We start from the raw sequence: 21,273 nt of genomic DNA on the forward strand, positions 1-21,273 counted from the left end.
ATTAAAAATTTTCTATGGACCTTGTCATCTGAGCATATCTTAAGCAACAACTATAAGTGTGAAAACAGCACATAAAGAATAGAATGTATTGGCCGGGAATCGAACCCGGGTCAACTGCTTGGAAGGAAGCTATGCTCACCACTATACCACCAATGCTTGAGCACTTTTCAAGTGCATATTGTGGCCAATATGGAAATCACAACAACTGTTTGAAAGATATTTATAGCCTGCGCTGTAGCACCATTGGTGGTAGATATTTAAACAAAATTGGCAAATTGCATGACATTCACAATTCAAGATTTAGGCTCATCCATACTTAAGGTTTTTATGCACCATTGAACTGATATACACTGGTATCAAAACTGAGAAAAGAAAAGACCTTTGATGTACTTGCATATGGCACCTCAGTGAACTTTGTAAAATGTGTTTACAAATCTTTAATCAGGCAGTGGTGGAATCAAAAGTCATCTGCTAAGAAGGAATCATGATTTCTACAAAGATTTTAACATTTCCTATGGACCTTGTCATCTGAGCATATCTTAAGCAACAACTATAAGTGCGAAAACAGCACATAAGGAAAAGGATGAATTGGCCAGGAATCGAACCCGGATCAACTGCTTGGAAGGCAGCTATGCTCACCACTATACCACCAATGCTTGAGCACTTTTCAAATGTATATAGTGTCCAATATGGAAATCACAACAACTGTTTGAAAGCTATTTATAGCCTGCGCTGTAGCACCATTGGTGGAAGATATTCAAACAAAATTGGCAAATTGTATGACATTCACAATTCAAGATTTAGGCTCATCCATACTTAAGGTTTTTATGCACCATAGAACTGATATACAGTGGTATCAAAACTGAGAAAAGAAAAGACCTTTGATGTACTTGCATATGGCACCTCAGTGAACTTTGTAAAATGTATTTACAAATCTTTAATCAAGCAGTGGTGGAATCAAAAGTCATCTGCTAAGTAGGAATCATGATTTCTACAAAGAATTTAAAATTTTCTATGGACCTTGTCATCTGAGCATATCTTAAGCAACAACTATAAGTGTGAAAGCAGCACATAAGGAAAAGAATGTATTGGCCGGGAATCGAACCCGGGTAAACTGCTTGGAAGGAAGATATGCTCACCACTATACCACCAATGCTTGAGCAGTTTTCAAGTGCATATTGTGGCCAATATGGAAATCACAACAACTGTTTGAAAGATATGTATAGCCTGCGCTGTAGCACCATTGGTGGTAGATATTTAAACAAAATTGGCAAATTGCATGACATTATCAATTCAAGATTTAGGCTCATCCATACTTAAGGTTTTTATGCACCATTGAACTGATATACACTGGTATCAAAACTGAGAAAAGAAAAGACCTTTGATGTACTTGCATATGGCACCTCAGTGAACTTTGTAAAATGTGTTTACAAATCTTTAATCAGGCAGTGGTGGAATCAAAAGTCATCTGCTAAGAAGGAATCATGATTTCTACAAAGATTTTAACATTTCCTATGGACCTTGTCATCTGAGCATATCTTAAGCAACAACTATAAGTGCGAAAACAGCACATAAGGAAAAGGATGAATTGGCTGGGAATCGAACCCGGGTCAACTGCTTGGAAGACAGTTATGCTCACCACTATAACACCAATGCTTGAGCACTTTTCAAATGCATATAGTGGCCAATATGGAAATCACAACAACTGTTTGAAAGATATTTATAGCCTGCGCTGTAGCACCATTGGTGGTAGATATTTAAACAAAATTGGCAAATTGCATGACATTCACAATTCAAGATTTAGGCTCATCCATGCTTAAGGTTTTTATGCACCATAGAACTGATATACAGTGGTATCAAAACTGAGAAAAGAAAAGACCTTTGATGTACTTGCATATGGCACCTCAGTGAACTTTGTAAAATGTGTTTACAAATCTTTAATCAGGCAGTGGTGGAATCAAAAGTCATCTGCTAAGAAGGAATCATGATTTCTACAAAGATTTTAACACTTTCTATGGACCTTGTCATCTGAGCATATCTTAAGCAACAACTATAAGTGCGAAAACAGCACATAAGGAAAAGGATGAATTGGCCGGGAATCAAACCCAGGTCAACTGCTTGGAAGGCAGCTATGCTCACCACTATACCACCAATGCTTGAGCACTTTTCAAATGCACATATTGGCCAATATGGAAATCACAACAACTGTTTGAAAGATATTTATAGCCTGCGCTGTAGCACCATTGGTGGAAGATATTCAAACAAAATTGTCAAATTGCATGGCATTCACAATTCAAGATTTAGGCTCATCCATACTTAAGGTTTTTATGCACTATTGAACTGATATACAGTGGTATCAAAACTGAGAAAAGAAAAGACCTTTGATGTACTTGCATATGGCACCTCAGTGAACTTTGTAAAATATATTTACAAATCTTTAATCAAGCAGTGGTGGAATCAAAAGTCATCTGCTAAGAAGGAATCATGATTTCTACAAAGAATTAAAAATTTTCTATGGACCTTGTCATCTGAGCATATCTTAAGCAACAACTATAAGTGTGAAAACAGCACATAAAGAATAGAATGTATTGGCCGGGAATCGAACCCGGGTCAACTGCTTGGAAGGAAGCTATGCTCACCACTATACCACCAATGCTTGAGCACTTTTCAAGTGCATATTGTGGCCAATATGGAAATCACAACAACTGTTTGAAAGATATTTATAGCCTGCGCTGTAGCACCATTGGTGGTAGATATTTAAACAAAATTGGCAAATTGCATGACATTCACAATTCAAGATTTAGGCTCATCCATACTTAAGGTTTTTATGCACCATTGAACTGATATACACTGGTATCAAAACTGAGAAAAGAAAAGACCTTTGATGTACTTGCATATGGCACCTCAGTGAACTTTGTAAAATGTGTTTACAAATCTTTAATCAGGCAGTGGTGGAATCAAAAGTCATCTGCTAAGAAGGAATCATGATTTCTACAAAGATTTTAACATTTCCTATGGACCTTGTCATCTGAGCATATCTTAAGCAACAACTATAAGTGCGAAAACAGCACATAAGGAAAAGGATGAATTGGCCAGGAATCGAACCCGGATCAACTGCTTGGAAGGCAGCTATGCTCACCACTATACCACCAATGCTTGAGCACTTTTCAAATGTATATAGTGTCCAATATGGAAATCACAACAACTGTTTGAAAGCTATTTATAGCCTGCGCTGTAGCACCATTGGTGGAAGATATTCAAACAAAATTGGCAAATTGCATGACATTCACAATTCAAGATTTAGGCTCATCCATACTTAAGGTTTTTATGCACCATAGAACTGATATACAGTGGTATCAAAACTGAGAAAAGAAAAGACCTTTGATGTACTTGCATATGGCACCTCAGTGAACTTTGTAAAATGTATTTACAAATCTTTAATCAAGCAGTGGTGGAATCAAAAGTCATCTGCTAAGTAGGAATCATGATTTCTACAAAGAATTTAAAATTTTCTATGGACCTTGTCATCTGAGCATATCTTAAGCAACAACTATAAGTGTGAAAGCAGCACATAAGGAAAAGAATGTATTGGCCGGGAATCGAACCCGGGTAAACTGCTTGGAAGGAAGATATGCTCACCACTATACCACCAATGCTTGAGCAGTTTTCAAGTGCATATTGTGGCCAATATGGAAATCACAACAACTGTTTGAAAGATATGTATAGCCTGCGCTGTAGCACCATTGGTGGTAGATATTTAAACAAAATTGGCAAATTGCATGACATTATCAATTCAAGATTTAGGCTCATCCATACTTAAGGTTTTTATGCACCATTGAACTGATATACACTGGTATCAAAACTGAGAAAAGAAAAGACCTTTGATGTACTTGCATATGGCACCTCAGTGAACTTTGTAAAATGTGTTTACAAATCTTTAATCAGGCAGTGGTGGAATCAAAAGTCATCTGCTAAGAAGGAATCATGATTTCTACAAAGATTTTAACATTTCCTATGGACCTTGTCATCTGAGCATATCTTAAGCAACAACTATAAGTGCGAAAACAGCACATAAGGAAAAGGATGAATTGGCTGGGAATCGAACCCGGGTCAACTGCTTGGAAGACAGCTATGCTCACCACTATAACACCAATGCTTGAGCACTTTTCAAATGCATATAGTGGCCAATATGGAAATCACAACAACTGTTTGAAAGATATTTATAGCCTGCGCTGTAGCACCATTGGTGGAAGATATTCAAACAAAATTGTCAAATTGCATGGCATTCACAATTCAAGATTTAGGCTCATCCATACTTAAGGTTTTTATGCACCATTGAACTGATATACAGTGGTATCAAAACTGAGAAAAGAAAAGAACTTTGATGTACTTGCATATGGCACCCCAGTGAACTTTGTAAAATATATTTACAAATCTTTAATCAAGCAGTGGTGGAATCAAAAGTCATCTGCTAAGAAGGAATCATGATTTCTACAAAGAATTAAAAATTTTCTATGGACCTTGTCATCTGAGCATATCTTAAGCAACAACTATAAGTGTGAAAACAGCACATAAGGAAAAGAATGTATTAGCCGGGAATCGAACCCGGGTCAACTGCTTGGAAGGAAGCTATGCTCACCACTATACCACCAATGCTTGAGTACTTTTCACGTGCATATTGTGGCCAATATGGAAATCACAACAACTGTTTGAAAGATATTTATAGCCTGCGCTGTAGCACCATTGGTGGTAGATATTTAAACAAAATTGGCAAATTGCATGACATTCACATTTCAAGATTTAGGCTCATCCATACTTAAGGTTTTTATGCACCATTGAACTGATATACACTGGTTTCAAAACTGAGAAAAGAAAAGACCTTTGATGTACTTGCATATGGCACCTCAGTGAACTTTGTAAAATGTGTTTACAAATCTTTAATCAGGCAGTGGTGGAATCAAAAGTCATCTGCTAAGAAGGAATCATGATTTCTACAAAGATTTTAACGTTTCCTATGGACCTTGTCATCTGAGCATATCTTAAGCAACAACTATAAGTGCGAAAACAGCACAAAAGGAAAAGGATGAATTGGCCGGGAATCGAACCCGGGTCAATTGCTTGGAAGGCAGCTATGCTCACCACTATACCACCAATGCTTGAGCACTCTTCAAATGCATATAGTGTCCAATATGGAAAACACAACAACTGTTTGAAAGATATTTATAGCCTGCGCTGTAGCACCATTGGTGGAAGATATTCAAACAAAATTGTCAAATTGCATGGCATTCACAATTCAAGATTTAGGCTCATCCATACTTAAGGTTTTTATGCACCATTGAACTGATATACAGTGGTATCAAAACTGAGAAAAGAAAAGACCTTTGATGTACTTGCATATGGCACCTCAGTGAACTTTGTAAAATATATTTACAAATCTTTAATCAAGCAGTGGTGGAATCAAAAGTCATCTGCTAAGAAGGAATCATGATTTCTACAAAGAATTAAAAATGTTCTATGGACCTTGTCATCTGAGCATATCTTAAGCAACAACTATAAGTGTGAAAACAGCACATAAGGAAAAGAATGTATTGGCCGGGAATCGAACCCGGGTCAACTGCTTGGAAGGAAGCTATGCTCACCACTATACCACCAATGCTTGAGCACTTTTCACGTGCATATTGTGGCCAATATGGAAATCACAACAACTGTTTGAAAGATATTTATAGCCTGCGCTGTAGCACCATTGGTGGTAGATATTTAAACAAAATTGGCAAATTGCATGACATTCACAATTCAAGATTTAGGCTCATCCATACTTAAGGTTTTTATGCACCATTGAACTGATATACACTGGTATCAAAACTGAGAAAAGAAAATACCTTTGATGTACTTGCATATGGCACCTCAGTGAACTTTGTAAAATGTGTTTACAAATCTTTAATCAGGCAGTGGTGGAATCAAAAGTCATCTGCTAAGAAGGAATCATGATTTCTACAAAGATTTTAACATTTCCTATGGACCTTGTCATCTGAGCATATCTTAAGCAACAACTATAAGTGCGAAAACAGCACATAAGGAAAAGGATGAATTGGCCAGGAATCGAACCCGGGTCAACTGCTTGGAATGCAGCTATGCTCACCACTATACCACCAATGCTTGAGCACTTTTCAAATGCATATAGTGTCCAATATGGAAATCACAACAACTGTTTGAAAGATATTTATAGCCTGCGCTGTAGCACCATTGGTGGAAGATATTCAAACAAAATTGTCAAATTGCATGGCATTCACAATTCAAGATTTAGGCTCATCCATACTTAAGGTTTTTATGCACCATTGAACTGATATACAGTGGTATCAAAACTGAGAAAAGAAAAGACCTTTGATGTACTTGCATATGGCACCTCAGTGAACTTTGTAAAATATATTTACAAATCTTTAATCAAGCAGTGGTGGAATCAAAAGTCATCTGCTAAGTATGAATCATGATTTCTACAAAGAATTTAAAATTTTCTATGGACCTTGTCATCTGAGCATATCTTAAGCAACAACTATAAGTGTGAAAGCAGCACATAAGGAAAAGAATGTATTGGCCGGGAATCGAACCCGGGTAAACTGCTTGGAAGGAAGATATGCTCACCACTATACCACCAATGCTTGAGCAGTTTTCAAGTGCATATTGTGGCCAATATGGAAATCACAACAACTGTTTGAAAGATATTTATAGCCTGCGCTGTAGCACCATTGGTGGTAGATATTTAAACAAAATTGGCAAATTGCATGACATTATCAATTCAAGATTTAGGCTCATCCATACTTGAGGTTTTTATGCACCATTGAACTGATATACACTGGTATCAAAACTGAGAAAAGAAAAGACCTTTGATGTACTTGCATATGGCACCTCAGTGAACTTTGTAAAATGTGTTTACAAATCTTTAATCAGGCAGTGGTGGAATCAAAAGTCATCTGCTAAGAAGGAATCATGATTTCTACAAAGATTTTAACATTTCCTATGGACCTTGTCATCTGAGCATATCTTAAGCAACAACTATAAGTGCGAAAACAGCACATAAGGAAAAGGATGAATTGGCCGGGAATCGAACCCGGGTCAACTGCTTGGAAGACAGCCATGCTCACCACTATAACACCAATGCTTGAGCACTTTTCAAATGCATATAGTGGCCAATATGGAAATCACAACAACTGTTTGAAAGATATTTATAGCCTGCGCTGTAGCACCATTGGTGGAAGATATTCAAACAAAATTGTCAAATTGCATGGCATTCACAATTCAAGATTTAGGCTCATCCATACTTAAGGTTTTTATGCACCATTGAACTGATATACAGTGGTATCAAAACTGAGAAAAGAAAAGAACTTTGATGTACTTGCATATGGCACCTCAGTGAACTTTGTAAAATATATTTACAAATCTTTAATCAAGCAGTGGTGGAATCAAAAGTCATCTGCTAAGAAGGAATCATGATTTCTACAAAGAATTAAAAATTTTCTATGGACCTTGTCATCTGAGCATATCTTAAGCAACAACTATAAGTGTGAAAACAGCACATAAGGAAAAGAATGTATTGGCCGGGAATCGAACCCGGGTCAACTGCTTGGAAGGAAGCTATGCTCACCACTATACCACCAATGCTTGAGCACTTTCCACGTGCATATTGTGGCCAATATGGAAATCACAACAACTGTTTGAAAGATATTTATAGCCTGCGCTGTAGCACCATTGGTGGTAGATATTTAAACAAAATTGGCAAATTGCATGACATTCACAATTCAAGATTTAGGCTCATCCATACTTAAGGTTTTTATGCACCATTGAACTGATATACACTGGTTTCAAAACTGAGAAAAGAAAAGACCTTTGATGTACTTGCATATGGCACCTCAGTGAACTTTGTAAAATGTGTTTACAAATCTTTAATCAGGCAGTGGTGGAATCAAAAGTCATCTGCTAAGAAGGAATCATGATTTCTACAAATATTTTAACATTTCCTATGGACCTTGTCATCTGAGCATATCTTAAGCAACAACTATAAGTGCGAAAACAGCACAAAAGGAAAAGGATGAATTGGCCGGGAATCGAACCCGGGTCAACTGCTTGGAAGGCAGCTATGCTCACCACTATACCACCAATGCTTGAGCACTCTTCAAATGCATATAGTGTCCAATATGGAAATCACAACAACTGTTTGAAAGATATTTATAGCCTGCGCTGTAGCACCATTGGTGGAAGATATTCAAACAAAATTGTCAAATTGCATGGCATTCACAATTCAAGATTTAGGCTCATCCATACTTAAGGTTTTTATGCACCATTGAACTGATATACAGTGGTATCAAAACTGAGAAAAGAAAAGAACTTTGATATACTTGCATATGGCACCTCAGTGAACTTTGTAAAATATATTTACAAATCTTTAATCAAGCAGTGGTGGAATCAAAAGTCATCTGCTAAGAAGGAATCATGATTTCTACAAAGAATTAAAAATTTTCTATGGACCTTGTCATCTGAGCATATCTTAAGCAACAACTATAAGTGTGAAAACAGCACATAAGGAAAAGAATGTATTGGCCGGGAATCGAACCCGGGTCAACTGCTTGGAAGGAAGCTACGCTCACCACTATACCACCAATGCTTGAGCACTTTCCACGTGCATATTGTGGCCAATATGGAAATCACAACAACTGTTTGAAAGATATTTATAGCCTGCGCTGTAGCACCATTGGTGGTAGATATTTAAACAAAATTGGCAAATTGCATGACATTCACAATTCAAGATTTAGGCTCATCCATGCTTAAGGTTTTTATGCACCATTGAACTGATATACAGTGGTATCAAAACTGAGAAAAGAAAAGACCTTTGATGTACTTGCATATGGCACCTCAGTGAACTTTGTAAAATGTGTTTACAAATCTTTAATCAGGCAGTGGTGGAATCAAAAGTCATCTGCTAAGAAGGAATCATGATTTCTACAAAGATTTTAACATTTCCAATGGACCTTGTCATCTGAGCATATCTTAAGCAACAACTATAAGTGCGAAAACAGCACATAAGGAAAAGGATGCATTGGCCGGGAATCGAACCCGAGTCAATTGCTTGGAAGGCAGCTATGCTCACCACTATACCACCAATGCTTGAGCCCTTTTTCGATGCATATAGTGGCCAATATGGAAATCACAACAACTGTTTGAAAGATATTTATAGCCTGCGCTGTAGCACCATTGGTGGAAGATATTCAAACAAAATTGGCAAATTGCATGACATTCACAATTCAAGATTTAGGCTCATCCATACTTAAGGTTTTTATGCACCATTGAACTGATATACACTGGTATCAAAACTGAGAAAAGAAAAGACCTTTGATGTACTTGCATATGGCACCTCAGTGAACTTTGTAAAATGTGTTTACAAATCTTTAATCAGGCAGTGGTGGAATCAAAAGTCATCTGCTAAGAAGGAATCATGATTTCTACAAAGATTTTAACATTTCCTATGGACCTTGTCATCTGAGCATATCTTAAGCAACAACTATAAGTGCGAGAACAGCACATAAGGAAAAGGATGAATTGGCCGGGAATCGAACCCGGGTCAACTGCTTGGAAAGCAGCTTTGCTCACCACTATACCACCAATGCTTGAGCACTTTTCAAAAGCATATAGTGGCCAATATGGAAATCACAACAACTGTTTGAAAGATATTTATAGCCTGCGCTGTAGCACCATTGGTGGAAGATATTCAAACAAAATTGTCAAATTGCATGGCATTCACAATTCAAGATTTAGGCTCATCCATACTTATGGTTTTTATGCACCATTGAACTGATATACAGTGGTATCAAAACTGAGAAAAGAAAAGAACTTTGATGTACTTGCATATGGCACCTCAGTGAACTTTGTAAAATATATTTACAAATCTTTAATCAAGCAGTGGTGGAATCAAAAGTCATCTGCTAAGAAGGAATCATGATTTCTACAAAGAATTAAAAATTTTCTATGGACCTTGTCATCTGAGCATATCTTAAGCAACAACTATAAGTGTGAAAACAGCACATAAGGAAAAGAATGTATTGGCCGGGAATCGAACCCGGGTCAACTGCTTGGAAGGAAGCTATGCTCACCACTATACCACCAATGCTTGAGCACTTTCCACGTGCATATTGTGGCCAATATGGAAATCACAACAACTGTTTGAAAGATATTTATAGCCTGCGCTGTAGCACCATTGGTGGTAGATATTTAAACAAAATTGGCAAATTGCATGACATTCACAATTCAAGATTTAGGCTCATCCATACTTAAGGTTTTTATGCACCATTGAACTGATATACACTGGTTTCAAAACTGAGAAAAGAAAAGACCTTTGATGTACTTGCATATGGCACCTCAGTGAACTTTGTAAAATGTGTTTACAAATCTTTAATCAGGCAGTGGTGGAATCAAAAGTCATCTGCTAAGAAGGAATCATGATTTCTACAAATATTTTAACATTTCCTATGGACCTTGTCATCTGAGCATATCTTAAGCAACAACTATAAGTGCGAAAACAGCACAAAAGGAAAAGGATGAATTGGCCGGGAATCGAACCCGGGTCAACTGCTTGGAAGGCAGCTATGCTCACCACTATACCACCAATGCTTGAGCACTCTTCAAATGCATATAGTGTCCAATATGGAAATCACAACAACTGTTTGAAAGATATTTATAGCCTGCGCTGTAGCACCATTGGTGGAAGATATTCAAACAAAATTGTCAAATTGCATGGCATTCACAATTCAAGATTTAGGCTCATCCATACTTAAGGTTTTTATGCACCATTGAACTGATATACAGTGGTATCAAAACTGAGAAAAGAAAAGAACTTTGATATACTTGCATATGGCACCTCAGTGAACTTTGTAAAATATATTTACAAATCTTTAATCAAGCAGTGGTGGAATCAAAAGTCATCTGCTAAGAAGGAATCATGATTTCTACAAAGAATTAAAAATTTTCTATGGACCTTGTCATCTGAGCATATCTTAAGCAACAACTATAAGTGTGAAAACAGCACATAAGGAAAAGAATGTATTGGCCGGGAATCGAACCCGGGTCAACTGCTTGGAAGGAAGCTACGCTCACCACTATACCACCAATGCTTGAGCACTTTCCACGTGCATATTGTGGCCAATATGGAAATCACAACAACTGTTTGAAAGATATTTATAGCCTGCGCTGTAGCACCATTGGTGGTAGATATTTAAACAAAATTGGCAAATTGCATGACATTCACAATTCAAGATTTAGGCTCATCCATGCTTAAGGTTTTTATGCACCATTGAACTGATATACAGTGGTATCAAAACTGAGAAAAGAAAAGACCTTTGATGTACTTGCATATGGCACCTCAGTGAACTTTGTAAAATGTGTTTACAAATCTTTAATCAGGCAGTGGTGGAATCAAAAGTCATCTGCTAAGAAGGAATCATGATTTCTACAAAGATTTTAACATTTCCAATGGACCTTGTCATCTGAGCATATCTTAAGCAACAACTATAAGTGCGAAAACAGCGCATAAGGAAAATGATGAATTGGCCGGGAATCGAACCCGGATCGACTGCATGGAAGGCAGCTATGCTCACCCCTATACCACCAATGCTTGAGCACTTTTCAAATGCATATAGTGGCCAATATGGAAATCACAACAACTGTTTGAAAGATATTTATAGCCTGCGCTGTAGCACCATTGGTGGAAGATATTCAAACAAAATTGGCAAATTGCATGACATTCACAATTCAAGATTTAGGCTCATCCATACTTAAGGTTTTTATGCACCATTGAACTGATATACACTGGTATCAAAACTGAGAAAAGAAAAGACCTTTGATGTACTTGCATATGGCACCTCAGTGAACTTTGTAAAATGTGTTTACAAATCTTTAATCAGGCAGTGGTGGAATCAAAAGTCATCTGCTAAGAAGGAATCATGATTTCTACAAAGATTTTAACATTTCCTATGGACCTTGTCATCTGAGCATATCTTAAGCAACAACTATAAGTGCGAGAACAGCACATAAGGAAAAGGATGAATTGGCCGGGAATCGAACCCGGGTCAACTGCTTGGAAAGCAGCTTTGCTCACCACTATACCACCAATGCTTGAGCACTTTTCAAAAGCATATAGTGGCCAATATGGAAATCACAACAACTGTTTGAAAGATATTTATAGCCTGCGCTGTAGCACCATTGGTGGAAGATATTCAAACAAAATTGGCAAATTGAATGACATTCACAATTCAAGATTTAGGCTCATCCATACTTAAGGTTTTTATGCCCCATAGAACTGATATACAGTGGTATCAAAACTGAGAAAAGAAAAGACCTTTGATGTACTTGCATATGGCACCTCAGTGAACTTTGTAAAATATATTTACAAATCTTTAATCAAGCAGTGGTGGAATCAAAAGTCATCTGCTAAGAAGGAATCATGATTTCTACAAAGATTTTAACACTTTCTATGGACCTTGTCATCTGAGCATATCTTAAGCAACAACTATAAGTGCGAAAACAGCACATAAGGAAAAGGATGAATTGGCCGGGAATCAAACCCAGGTCAACTGCTTGGAAGGCAGCTATGCTCACCACTATACCACCAATGCTTGAGCACTTTTCAAATGCACATATTGGCCAATATGGAAATCACAACAACTGTTTGAAAGATATTTATAGCCTGCGCTGTAGCACCATTGGTGGAAGATATTCAAACAAAATTGTCAAATTGCATGGCATTCACAATTCAAGATTTAGGCTCATCCATACTTAAGGTTTTTATGCACTATTGAACTGATATACAGTGGTATCAAAACTGAGAAAAGAAAAGACCTTTGATGTACTTGCATATGGCACCTCAGTGAACTTTGTAAAATATATTTACAAATCTTTAATCAAGCAGTGGTGGAATCAAAAGTCATCTGCTAAGAAGGAATCATGATTTCTACAAAGAATTAAAAATTTTCTATGGACCTTGTCATCTGAGCATATCTTAAGCAACAACTATAAGTGTGAAAACAGCACATAAAGAATAGAATGTATTGGCCGGGAATCGAACCCGGGTCAACTGCTTGGAAGGAAGCTATGCTCACCACTATACCACCAATGCTTGAGCACTTTTCAAGTGCATATTGTGGCCAATATGGAAATCACAACAACTGTTTGAAAGATATTTATAGCCTGCGCTGTAGCACCATTGGTGGTAGATATTTAAACAAAATTGGCAAATTGCATGACATTCACAATTCAAGATTTAGGCTCATCCATACTTAAGGTTTTTATGCACCATTGAACTGATATACACTGGTATCAAAACTGAGAAAAGAAAAGACCTTTGATGTACTTGCATATGGCACCTCAGTGAACTTTGTAAAATGTGTTTACAAATCTTTAATCAGGCAGTGGTGGAATCAAAAGTCATCTGCTAAGAAGGAATCATGATTTCTACAAAGATTTTAACATTTCCTATGGACCTTGTCATCTGAGCATATCTTAAGCAACAACTATAAGTGCGAAAACAGCACATAAGGAAAAGGATGAATTGGCCAGGAATCGAACCCGGGTCAACTGCTTGGAAGGCAGCTATGCTCACCACTATACCACCAATGCTTGAGCACTTTTCAAATGCATATAGTGTCCAATATGGAAATCACAACAACTGTTTGAAAGCTATTTATAGCCTGCGCTGTAGCACCATTGGTGGAAGATATTCAAACAAAATTGGCAAATTGCATGACATTCACAATTCAAGATTTAGGCTCATCCATACTTAAGGTTTTTATGCACCATAGAACTGATATACAGTGGTATCAAAACTGAGAAAAGAAAAGACCTTTGATGTACTTGCATATGGCACCTCAGTGAACTTTGTAAAATGTATTTACAAATCTTTAATCAAGCAGTGGTGGAATCAAAAGTCATCTGCTAAGTAGGAATCATGATTTCTACAAAGAATTTAAAATTTTCTATGGACCTTGTCATCTGAGCATATCTTAAGCAACAACTATAAGTGTGAAAGCAGCACATAAGGAAAAGAATGTATTGGCCGGGAATCGAACCCGGGTAAACTGCTTGGAAGGAAGATATGCTCACCACTATACCACCAATGCTTGAGCAGTTTTCAAGTGCATATTGTGGCCAATATGGAAATCACAACAACTGTTTGAAAGATATGTATAGCCTGCGCTGTAGCACCATTGGTGGTAGATATTTAAACAAAATTGGCAAATTGCATGACATTCACAATTCAAGATTTAGGCTCATCCATACTTAAGGTTTTTATGCACCATTGAACTGATATACACTGGTATCAAAACTGAGAAAAGAAAAGACCTTTGATGTACTTGCATATGGCACCTCAGTGAACTTTGTAAAATGTGTTTACAAATCTTTAATCAGGCAGTGGTTGAATCAAAAGTCATCTGCTAAGAAGGAATCATGATTTCTACAAAGATTTTAACATTTCCTATGGACCTTGTCATCTGAGCATATCTTAAGCAACAACTATAAGTGCGAAAACAGCACATAAGGAAAAGGATGAATTGGCTGGGAATCGAACCCGGGTCAACTGCTTGGAAGACAGCTATGCTCACCACTATAACACCAATGCTTGAGCACTTTTCAAATGCATATAGTGGCCAATATGGAAATCACAACAACTGTTTGAAAGATATTTATAGCCTGCGCTGTAGCACCATTGGTGGAAGATATTCAAACAAAATTGTCAAATTGCATGGCATTCACAATTCAAGATTTAGGCTCATCCATACTTAAGGTTTTTATGCACCATTGAACTGATATACAGTGGTATCAAAACTGAGAAAAGAAAAGAACTTTGATGTACTTGCATATGGCACCCCAGTGAACTTTGTAAAATATATTTACAAATCTTTAATCAAGCAGTGGTGGAATCAAAAGTCATCTGCTAAGAAGGAATCATGATTTCTACAAAGAATTAAAAATTTTCTATGGACCTTGTCATCTGAGCATATCTTAAGCAACAACTATAAGTGTGAAAACAGCACATAAGGAAAAGAATGTATTGGCCGGGAATCGAACCCGGGTCAACTGCTTGGAAGGAAGCGATGCTCACCACTATACCACCAATGCTTGAGTACTTTTCACGTGCATATTGTGGCCAATATGGAAATCACAACAACTGTTTGAAAGATATTTATAGCCTGCGCTGTAGCACCATTGGTGGTAGATATTTAAACAAAATTGGCAAATTGCATGACATTCACATTTCAAGATTTAGGCTCATCCATACTTAAGGTTTTTATGCACCATTGAACTGATATACACTGGTTTCAAAACTGAGAAAAGAAAAGACCTTTGATGTACTTGCATATGGCACCTCAGTGAACTTTGTAAAATGTGTTTACAAATCTTTAATCAGGCAGTGGTGGAATCAAAAGTCATCTGCTAAGAAGGAATCATGATTTCTACAAAGATTTTAACGTTTCCTATGGACCTTGTCATCTGAGCATATCTTAAGCAACAACTATAAGTGCGAAAACAGCACAAAAGGAAAAGGATGAATTGGCCGGGAATCGAACCCGGGTCAATTGCTTGGAAGGCAGCTATGCTCACCACTATACCACCAATGCTTGAGCACTCTTCAAATGCATATAGTGTCCAATATGGAAAACACAACAACTGTTTGAAAGATATTTATAGCCTGCGCTGTAGCACCATTGGTGGAAGATATTCAAACAAAATTGTCAAATTGCATGGCATTCACAATTCAAGATTTAGGCTCATCCATACTTAAGGTTTTTATGCACCATTGAACTGATATACAGTGGTATCAAAACTGAGAAAAGAAAAGACCTTTGATGTACTTGCATATGGCACCTCAGTGAACTTTGTAAAATATATTTACAAATCTTTAATCAAGCAGTGGTGGAATCAAAAGTCATCTGCTAAGAAGGAATCATGATTTCTACAAAGAATTAAAAATGTTCTATGGACCTTGTCATCTGAGCATATCTTAAGCAACAACTATAAGTGTGAAAACAGCACATAAGGAAAAGAATGTATTGGCCGGGAATCGAACCCGGGTCAACTGCTTGGAAGGAAGCTATGCTCACCACTATACCACCAATGCTTGAGCACTTTTCACGTGCATATTGTGGCCAATATGGAAATCACAACAACTGTTTGAAAGATATTTATAGCCTGCGCTGTAGCACCATTGGTGGTAGATATTTAAACAAAATTGGCAAATTGCATGACATTCACAATTCAAGATTTAGGCTCATCCATACTTAAGGTTTTTATGCACCATTGAACTGATATACACTGGTATCAAAACTGAGAAAAGAAAATACCTTTGATGTACTTGCATATGGCACCTCAGTGAACTTTGTAAAATGTGTTTACAAATCTTTAATCAGGCAGTGGTGGAATCAAAAGTCATCTGCTAAGAAGGAATCATGATTTCTACAAAGATTTTAACATTTCCTATGGACCTTGTCATCTGAGCATATCTTAAGCAACAACTATAAGTGCGAAAACAGCACATAAGGAAAAGGATGAATTGGCCAGGAATCGAACCCGGGTCAACTGCTTGGAATGCAGCTATGCTCACCACTATACCACCAATGCTTGAGCACTTTTCAAATGCATATAGTGTCCAATATGGAAATCACAACAACTGTTTGAAAGATATTTATAGCCTGCGCTGTAGCACCATTGGTGGAAGATATTCAAACAAAATTGTCAAATTGCATGGCATTCACAATTCAAGATTTAGGCTCATCCATACTTAAGGTTTTTATGCACCATTGAACTGATATACAGTGGTATCAAAACTGAGAAAAGAAAAGACCTTTGATGTACTTGCATATGGCACCTCAGTGAACTTTGTAAAATATATTTACAAATCTTTAATCAAGCAGTGGTGGAATCAAAAGTCATCTGCTAAGTATGAATCATGATTTCTACAAAGAATTTAAAATTTTCTATGGACCTTGTCATCTGAGCATATCTTAAGCAACAACTATAAGTGTGAAAGCAGCACATAAGAAAAAGAATGTATTGGCCGGGAATCGAACCCGGGTAAACTGCTTGGAAGGAAGATATGCTCACCACTATACCACCAATGCTTGAGCAGTTTTCAAGTGCATATTGTGGCCAATATGGAAATCACAACAACTGTTTGAAAGATATTTATAGCCTGCGCTGTAGCACCATTGGTGGTAGATATTTAAACAAAATTGGCAAATTGCATGACATTATCAATTCAAGATTTAGGCTTATCCATACTTGAGGTTTTTATGCACCATTGAACTGATATACACTGGTATCAAAACTGAGAAAAGAAAAGACCTTTGATGTACTTGCATATGGCACCTCAGTGAACTTTGTAAAATGTGTTTACAAATCTTTAATCAGGCAGTGGTGGAATCAAAAGTCATCTGCTAAGAAGGAATCATGATTTCTACAAAGATTTTAACATTTCCTATGGACCTTGTCATCTGAGCATATCTTAAGCAACAACTATAAGTGCGAAAACAGCACATAAGGAAAAGGATGAATTGGCCGGGAATCGAACCCGGGTCAACTGCTTGGAAGACAGCTATGCTCACCACTATAGCACCAATGCTTGAGCACTTTTCAAATGCATATAGTGGCCAATATGGAAATCACAACAACTGTTTGAAAGATATTTATAGCCTGCGCTGTAGCACCATTGGTGGAAGATATTCAAACAAAATTGTCAAATTGCATGGCATTCACAATTCAAGATTTAGGCTCATCCATACTTAAGGTTTTTATGCACCATTGAACTGATATACAGTGGTATCAAAACTGAGAAAAGAAAAGAACTTTGATGTACTTGCATATGGCACCTCAGTGAACTTTGTAAAATATATTTACAAATCTTTAATCAAGCAGTGGTGGAATCAAAAGTCATCTGCTAAGAAGGAATCATGATTTCTACAAAGAATTAAAAATTTTCTATGGACCTTGTCATCTGAGCATATCTTAAGCAACAACTATAAGTGTGAAAACAGCACATAAGGAAAAGAATGTATTGGCCGGGAATCGAACCCGGGTCAACTGCTTGGAAGGAAGCTATGCTCACCACTATACCACCAATGCTTGAGCACTTTCCACGTGCATATTGTGGCCAATATGGAAATCACAACAACTGTTTGAAAGATATTTATAGCCTGCGCTGTAGCACCATTGGTGGTAGATATTTAAACAAAATTGGCAAATTGCATGACATTCACAATTCAAGATTTAGGCTCATCCATACTTAAGGTTTTTATGCACCATTGAACTGATATACACTGGTTTCAAAACTGAGAAAAGAAAAGACCTTTGATGTACTTGCATATGGCACCTCAGTGAACTTTGTAAAATGTGTTTACAAATCTTTAATCAGGCAGTGGTGGAATCAAAAGTCATCTGCTAAGAAGGAATCATGATTTCTACAAATATTTTAACATTTCCTATGGACCTTGTCATCTGAGCATATCTTAAGCAACAACTATAAGTGCGAAAACAGCACAAAAGGAAAAGGATGAATTGGCCGGGAATCGAACCCGGGTCAACTGCTTGGAAGGCAGCTATGCTCACCACTATACCACCAATGCTTGAGCACTCTTCAAATGCATATAGTGTCCAATATGGAAATCACAACAACTGTTTGAAAGATATTTATAGCCTGCGCTGTAGCACCATTGGTGGAAGATATTCAAACAAAATTGTCAAATTGCATGGCATTCACAATTCAAGATTTAGGCTCATCCATACTTAAGGTTTTTATGCACCATTGAACTGATATACACTGGTATCAAAACTGAGAAAAGAAAAGACCTTTGATGTACTTGCATATGGCACCTCAGTGAACTTTGTAAAATATATTTACAAATCTTTAATCAAGCAGTGGTGGAATCAAAAGTCATCTGCTAAGTATGAATCATGATTTCTACAAAGAATTTAAAATTTTCTATGGACCTTGTCATCTGAGCATATCTTAAGCAACAACTATAAGTGTAAAAGCAGCACATAAGGAAAAGAATGTATTGGCCGGGAATCGAACCCGGATAAACTGCTTGGAAGGAAGATATGCTCACCACTATAACACCAATGCTTGAGCAGCTTTCAAGTGCATATTGTGGCCAACATGGAAATCACAACAACTGTTTGAAAGATATTTATAGCCTGCGCTGTAGCACCATTGGTGGTAGATATTTAAACAAAATTGGCAAATTGCATGACATTATCAATTTAAGATTTAGGCTCATCCATACTTAAGGTTTTTATGCACCATTGAACTGATATACACTGGTATCAAAACTGAGAAAAGAAAAGACCTTTGATGTACTTGCATATGGCACCTCAGTGAACTTTGTAAAATGTGTTTACAAATCTTTAATCAGGCAGTGGTGGAATCAAAAGTCATCTGCTAAGAAGGAATCATGATTTCTACAAAGATTTTAACATTTCCTATGGACCTTGTCATCTGAGCATATCTTAAGCAACAACTATAAGTGCGAAAACAGCACATAAGGAAAAGGATGAATTAGCCGGGAATCGAACCCGGGTCAACTGCTTGGAAGACAGCTATGCTCACCACTATAACACCAATGCTTGAGCACTTTTCAAATGCATATAGTGGCCAATATGGAAATCACAACAACTGTTTGAAAGATATTTATAGCCTGCGCTGTAGCACCATTGGTGGAAGATATTCAAACAAAATTGGCAAATTGCATTACATTCACAATTCAAGATTTAGGCTCATCCATACTTAAGGTTTTTATGCACCATAGAACTGATATACACTGGTATCAAAACTGAGAAAAGAAAAGACCTTTGATGTACTTGCATATGGCACCTCAGTGAACTTTGTAAAATGTGTTTACAAATCTTTAATCAGGCAGTGGTGGAATCAAAAGTCATCTGCTAAGAAGGAATCATGATTTCTACAAAGAATTTAAAATTTTCTATGGACCTTGTCATCTGAGCATATCTTAAGCAACAACTATAAGTGCGAAAACAGCACATAAGGAAAAGGATGAAAAGGCCGGGAATCGAACCCGGGTCAATTGCTTGGAAGAAAGCTTTGCTCACCACTATACCACCAATGCTTGAGCACTTTTCAAATGCATATTGTGGCCAATATGGAAATCACAACAACTGTTTGAAAGATATTTATAGCCTGCGCTGTAGCACCATTGGTGGAAGATATTCAAACAAAATTGGCAAATTGCATGACATTCACAATTCAAGATTTAGGCTCATCCATACTTAAGGTTTTTATGCACCATAGAACTGATATACAGTGGTATCAAAACTGAGAAAAGAAAAGACCTTTGATGTACTTGCATATGGCACCTCAGTGAACTTTGTAAAATATATTTACAAATCTTTAATCAAGCAGTGGTGGAATCAAAAGTCATCTGCTAAGAAGGAATCATGATTTCTACAAAGAATTTAAAATTTTCTATGGACCTTGTCATCTGAGCATATCTTAAGCAACAACTATAAGTGTGAAAACAGCACATAAGGAAAAGAATGTATTGGCCGGGAATCTAACCCAGGTCAACTGCTTGGAAGGCATCTATGCTCACCACTATACGACCAATGCTTGAGCACTTTTCAAGTGCATATTGTGGCCAATATGGAAATCACAACAACTGTTTGAAAGATATTTATAGCCTGCGCTGTAGCACCATTGGTGGTAGATATTTAAACAAAATTGGCAAATTGCATGACATTCACAATTCAAGATTTAGGCTCATCCATGCTTAAGGTTTTTATGCACCATTGAACTGATATACAGTGGTATCAAAACTGAGAAAAGAAAAGACCTTTGATGTACTTGCATATGGCACCTCAGTGAACTTTGTAAAATGTGTTTACAAATCTTTAATCAGGCAGTGGTGGAATCAAAAGTCATCTGCTAAGAAGGAATCATGATTTCTACAAAGAATTTAAAATTTTCTATGGACCTTGTCATCTGAGCATATCTTAAGCAACAACTATAAGTGTGAAAACAGCACATAAGGAAAAGAATGTATTGGCCGGGAATCGATCCCAGGTCAACTGCTTGGAAGGCAGCTATGCTCACCACTATACCACCAATGCTTGAGCACTTTTTAAGCGCATATTGTGGCCAATATGGAAATCACAACAACTGTTTGAAAGATATTTATAGCCTGCGCTGTAGCACCATTGGTGGTAGATATTTAAACAAAATTGGCA

The 21,273-nt window shown here is 37.1% G+C and overlaps 3 non-coding genes across 3 annotated transcripts; all 3 read right to left on the reverse strand.

Moving 5' to 3' along the window:
- Nucleotides 1–8,084: 8,084 nt before the first annotated feature.
- Nucleotides 8,085–8,156, reverse strand: TRNAG-UCC (transfer RNA glycine (anticodon UCC)). Its single transcript has one exon. It is a non-coding gene; the product is annotated as a tRNA-Gly (tRNA).
- A 2,428-nt stretch (nucleotides 8,157–10,584) lies between these two features.
- Nucleotides 10,585–10,656, reverse strand: TRNAG-UCC (transfer RNA glycine (anticodon UCC)). Its single transcript has one exon. It is a non-coding gene; the product is annotated as a tRNA-Gly (tRNA).
- A 7,928-nt stretch (nucleotides 10,657–18,584) lies between these two features.
- On the reverse strand, nucleotides 18,585–18,656 carry TRNAG-UCC (transfer RNA glycine (anticodon UCC)). Its single transcript has one exon. It is a non-coding gene; the product is annotated as a tRNA-Gly (tRNA).
- Nucleotides 18,657–21,273: the final 2,617 nt, after the last annotated feature.

This window comes from Pseudophryne corroboree, chromosome 4 (assembly GCF_028390025.1).
Source record: "Pseudophryne corroboree isolate aPseCor3 chromosome 4, aPseCor3.hap2, whole genome shotgun sequence".
Taxonomy (NCBI): domain Eukaryota; kingdom Metazoa; phylum Chordata; class Amphibia; order Anura; family Myobatrachidae; genus Pseudophryne; species Pseudophryne corroboree.